This window comes from Solanum pennellii, chromosome 6 (assembly GCF_001406875.1).
Source record: "Solanum pennellii chromosome 6, SPENNV200".
Lineage (NCBI taxonomy): Eukaryota > Viridiplantae > Streptophyta > Magnoliopsida > Solanales > Solanaceae > Solanum > Solanum pennellii.
In genome coordinates, this window is record NC_028642.1 from 39,154,515 (window position 1) to 39,160,514 (window position 6,000).

Consider the following 6,000-nt stretch of genomic DNA (forward strand, 5'->3'; position numbering starts at 1 on the left):
GACAGCTTCCCAATGCCTTTTTCCTGGATTTGCCATGTACTTGCTTACTACACTTACATATTGGGCAATATCTGGACGTGTGCATACCATAACATACATAATGCTACCAACTGCACTCGCATAAGGAACCTTTGACATATGCTCCACCTCATCCATNTGACAATAGACTCTAAAGTCGATTTCCAACTAACGGCTCTGCCAACGAGAGTAAAGATGTATCCTGTTGTGGACCTCCTTCGATCAAGATCCCCTGCATAGTCAGAATCTACATAACCGAAAATTGAAATACCTTCACTTTTCCAGAAGGTTAGACCAACATTAGGAGATCCTTTGAGATATCTCAATATCCATTTGACAGCTTCCCAGTGCCTTTTTCCTTGATTTGCCATGTACCTGCTTACCACACTTACAGATTGGGAAATATCTGGACCTGTGCACACCCTAGCATACATTATGCTACCAACGGTGCTCGCATAAGGAACCTTTGACATATGCTCCACCTCATCCATAAACTGAGGCTTTTGTAACTCTGAAAGCTTGAAATGAGAAGCTAACGGTGTACTTACAGGCTTGCTCATATGAATATTGAATCTCTCAATTCGATGTATCTCTTTTGAGAAAGATGTATAACACCATTTTCTCTTGAAATCTCCATTCAAAGAATTTGCTTTGCAACTCCCAAATCCTTCATGTCAAATTCCTTGCTCAATAGTTTCTTTAAAATATTTATCTCTGTGATGTTGTTAGCAGCAATAAGCATATCATCAACGTACAAAAATAGATAAATCATAGAATTACCAGACATCTTCTTGTGATGCACACAACTATCAAATGCACTTCTCAAAAATCGATGTGTAGTCATGAATGCATCAGTTCTCTTGTACCACTGTCTAAGGTATTGTTTCAAACCATACAAAGACTTCTTCAGTTGGCATACATGGTCTTCTTTTCCTTCATCTAGAAAACCTTCAGGCTGATCCATATAAATTGTCTCTTCTAGATCACCATGTAAGAAAGCAGTTTTGACATCAAGCTGTTGAATTTCTAAATCAAATTGTGCAACCAATGCTAATAGCACACGAATTGAGCTATGTTTCACTACAGGAGAGAATATCTCATTATAGTCAATTCCCTCCTTCTGACTGAAACCCTTTGCAACCAATCTCACCTTGAACCTAGCATCTTCCACTTCTGGAATACCTTCTTTCTTTCTATAAACCCATTTGCATCCAACTGTCCTCATCTCCTTTGACCTTTTAACTAAGACCCATGTCTCATTTTGTGAAGAGACTCCATCTCTTCCATCACGGCTAACTTCCATTGTGCAACATATTTGCAAGAAGTTGCTTCAACATATAAAGAGGGCTCGAGATCCTTAATCTCTTCTTCTGCAGCTTCGAATGCATGTGCCACCAGATTTTTTGCTATATAAGACGTTCCAGTTTTCGTATCTGCCTTTTATACCTTTCCTTCGCAATTGTATATGGTTCATTGGAAGCAAGTTCTCCAAGATCTGCATCTATTGACTCATCACTTTAAGTCTCTTGATCTTGTTCCTTGGTAAGCTCACCAGTAGCTCCACCTGCTCGTTGTTCTCGTTCTAGATAACTTCTCAGAAACTTGACGAGGATCAAGTATAGAGGATTCTCGAAGGTAACATCTCTACTAACTACAAATTTGAGTAAAGACAAACACCATACTTTGTACCCTTTTACTCTATCTACATACCCTACAAATATGGCCTTTTTAGCCCTTGGTTCAAGCTTTCCTTCATTAACATGGTAATAAGCTGGACACCCAAATATTTGCAAGTATGAATAGTTAGAGGGTTCACCTGACCAGATCTCATTCAGAGTCTTAAAGTCAACCGCTGATGTTGGAGATCGATTGGCAATATGAGAATTAGTATGAACTACTTCAGCCCAAAATACTTTGGACATCTTGGCTTGTAGAGCATACAACGAGCCTTCTCAAGAAGAGTTCTGCTCATTCTCTCGGCAACTCCATTCTGATTAGGTGTGTGCCTGACCGTCTTATGCCTTGCGATCCCATGAACATTGCAGAAATCATTGAACTCTTCACTGCAAAACTCCAAGCCATTGTCTGTGCGAGGATACTTGATTTTCCTCTCAATTTGATTTTCAACCAAAATCTTCCACTCTTAAATTCTTCAAAAGCATCACCTTTTGTCTTCAGGAAACGCACCCAAACCTTTCGTGAAAAATCATCAATGAATGTGAGAAGATACCTCTTTCCTCCCTTCGATGGTAGCTTAGAGCGACCCCATAAATCTGAATGGATGTAGTCTAGCACCCCTCCAGTCTTGTGTTTGCCAGTGCTGAAGCTGACCTTTTTCTGCTTCCCTAGGACGCAGTGCACACAAAATTCGAGTGTGCTGATCTTCTCACCATCAAAAGGTTGCGGTTGCGCAACATCTCCAATCCTCGAGCGCTGATATGGCCTAGTCTCATGTGCCATAATTTTGCCTTGTCATCATTAGATAACTGCAGTGTAGATGTTATTAGAGAGCCAATAATGGTGCTTCCTGCAATTGTGTAGAGGCCATCCTCTAGTTTGGCCTTCATAATGACTAAAGACACTTTAGTCACTTTCATAGTTCCTCCTTCACTCAAGTATTTATAGCCTTGTTTATCCAAAATACCTAGGGAGATCAAATTCTTCTTCAGGATCAGGAAAATGACGGACTTCTCTAATTGTCCTCACGATTCCATCATGGCAACGAACACGAATTGAACCAATACCAACTAGTTTACAAGTTCTATTATTGCCCGTTAGTACGGTTCCTCCACTTGTTTCATAGCTACTGAACCAATCTCTTCAGAATGTCATATGCAGAGTACAACCAGAATCTAAGATCCATTTATTATTATAGACTCCACTATTGCTTGAGGTTGTTAGTACATAATCATCATCATTATCATGTACTTGCTCAACAATGGATGCACTCGCCTTTTCTTTGGACTTCGACATAGGGAAATCTTGTTCAAAGTGTCCTTTCTTGTGATAGCCCCAACACTCCGCATTCTTTTTCACATGAGAGTTTGATCTGTACTTCGATTTTCTACTTCCCTGTTGTCTAGTACGATCTCTTACAAAGAGTCCACTAGTTTCGTTACTTTTGTCTCCTTCAAAATGCATTCGCATATCACAAGAGTTAAGTGCTTGTCGCACTTGTCACCTAATAGATGCGACTTAAAATGCAAATATCTTTCAACGCAAGTTTCCACTGACTTAAACGTTGAAAAGATATGGTGCACATCCTTCACCATCGAATAGACGCGACTTAAATGCAAATATCTTTCAACGCAAGTTTCCACCGACTTGAACGTTGAAAAGATATGGTGCACATCCTTCATCACCGAATAGATGCGACTTAAATGCAATGTCCTTCTCGGCGAATGAAAAATGCAATGAACCTCTTGGAAAATAAAAAATTCAATTATCCTTTTGAAAAATGAAAAATGCAATGAACTTTTCAGTAAATATAAAATGCAATGGCCCTCTAGGCAAATAAAAATGCAATTTGGTAAATGAAAAATTCATGACCGTTTTGTTAAATAAGAATGCAATGACTCTCTTGGCAAATAAAAAATGCAATGACCTTCTCGGTAAAAAAAAGCATGACCTTTTTGTTGAATAAAAAATGCAATGACCCTCTTAGTAAATGAAAAATGCATGACCTTTTTGTTAAATAAAAAATGCAATTGCACTCTTCGCAAATAAAAATGCAACTGATGATAAACCCTATGATTTTCCACAGTTACTAGGTGGATGGCTCGTGTGTCTCGAAAGCTTTATCGCCCCAATGCTTTATGTGTCCCTGTATTTGAAAAAAAACAGTTAGAATAAACAATGTCGCTTTAGCTAGCAACATAATTAAGAAACTTTAAGGAAAGATTCACAAGGGAATGTGTACGAAGTGCCTTTCACTTTGGCACAAGTGAGCAATCATCATTTTGCTCTTAAATGCTTTATGTAATTTGAAACTCATGTTTTATTGGGGATTTGTATGATGAGTTGCTGGCTTGCCATGACAATCTGAAGATTTGTATGTTGACTTTGAGTTTCAAGCGCTGAAGGATCATTTGAAGTTGACTAACAAGCTTATCGCAGTATTTATTGGAATTTTTAAGGTCTTCCTCAAAATTTTTGTCCCAGTTAAACTTTTGAAAATCTCAAAATGATATCCAATCTTGACTTGCTGGAGATAGCACCTTTATTATTTTTGTCAGTTTTTATTACAAGGAGAAAGAAAAATCACACTGGATATATGACCGAGGCAAAGTGGCGCTACATATCCTGTTGAATTAAGAATCAGGTCAAATGTAGTTCCAATCATGTAGATGATGAATACTGCAAAGAATCTTAGATAAGATTATCAGTAGAAAATGAACAATATGAACATGATGAAATGGGAAAATAATATTTCATGTGGTATTCAAAGCCTAAAGATAACAGACATGTCACATTTTCGGGACGGACAAATCAATGAAGTAACATAGGTGTCTCACACTTACGAGGTTAGCCTATGACACTCTTTGCAATGAACAACTCAAAAGAAAACACAAATATTTTTTTATAGAAAGACTCTTAAAAAAAATTGGAAAATAGTAATGAGTGGAGCTTGCTCACCTTTTTTTTTTCTTTTGAAAATAAATAAATAATATGATGAGACTGTCAGATCTTGACTACAATTGGTACCAACAGTTTGGATTGCTAGTAAATCTCTCATTTTTTTAACTTAAAATTGAATTCAAGGTAATTCCTACAACTTCAAGTAGTACCTCAAACATACTTGAGAATCAACAAGATTCGTTCATCTTATTTCAAACACAGGTTTTGAATTGTACCAATCCTCATGTTTCAAATGCCCTCACGACAAAGATTGTCCAATTTCATACATATTTGAATATTTGATTTTAGGACATTTTTCAAAGTGCACTCACACTCACAAGAATGTCCAATGCATACAACTTTGATACCATATACTTGGCCCTTATTTAAATCTCCACTAATGTGAGAACATTTGGAATGAGATCACGTAGGGCTTGTAATGTAAGCTAGGGATGGATAGGATATTTATTTGGGATAATATTGACTTAATTCTTTCTTGAGTGTCACACTGAATTTATGCCCTTAATGATTGTTACGTCTTTGGCGTCAGATCTTCTTCATTGTCCTCCCCTTTCGACTTCTTTTGAATTCTCATTTTTTGAGTTTTTCCCTTCCTCTTTTTTCACCCCCTTTGTTTAGACTTCTTTTGAGTTATTCTTGAAACTTTTCTTTTATTTCACTCCTTTCTTAGAAATTTTTCTCCACTTTTATTGGAGTATTTTCCTTCCCAACCTTTCATTGACCTTGTAAGTTAATTTCGTCTTTCTTTATTTCTTTCACCTTTTTCTTTCTTCTTTTCTTTTTTTTCTCTAGAAGTCTTTTGCTTCCTTGAATCTAAGAGACTTGATATCTTTGCTTTTGGAAATTTCAAACATGGATCTTCTGTTATAATTTGCACATTTTTGGTGCACTCAAGAAGGTTGGGCCAAGAGAGGGATAGCGCATGTAAGCACTCAAAAGGGTAATGGCTAAATGTGGTTGTTCAAAGAAAGGTTTCAGGCTCAAAGTGGGAAAACTGGGGATATTAATGTCATTTAGTAGGCTTTGAAAGACACAAACGGATCAAAAAAGGCCTACAATCCTTTCCCGAACCAAACATTACTCAAGATTTTGTCTCGGAAAACATTCAGGCCAAGTTCTAGATCAAAAGGTCCATGCAATTGAATTTTGATCTAAAAGCTCTCCACACTATGCACATGAAACCATGAGATTGGTTTTATTCTTATCTTGAATACATGCCAGAGATTTTTCAAGCATCACAAAAGTACAAATAAGAGGTACCATAAGATGTCACACCCTGAGCTACCCCTAAGACGCGGACACGGAACCTAGGACCACAAGTGATCCTAAGCTAACCCTGATGTT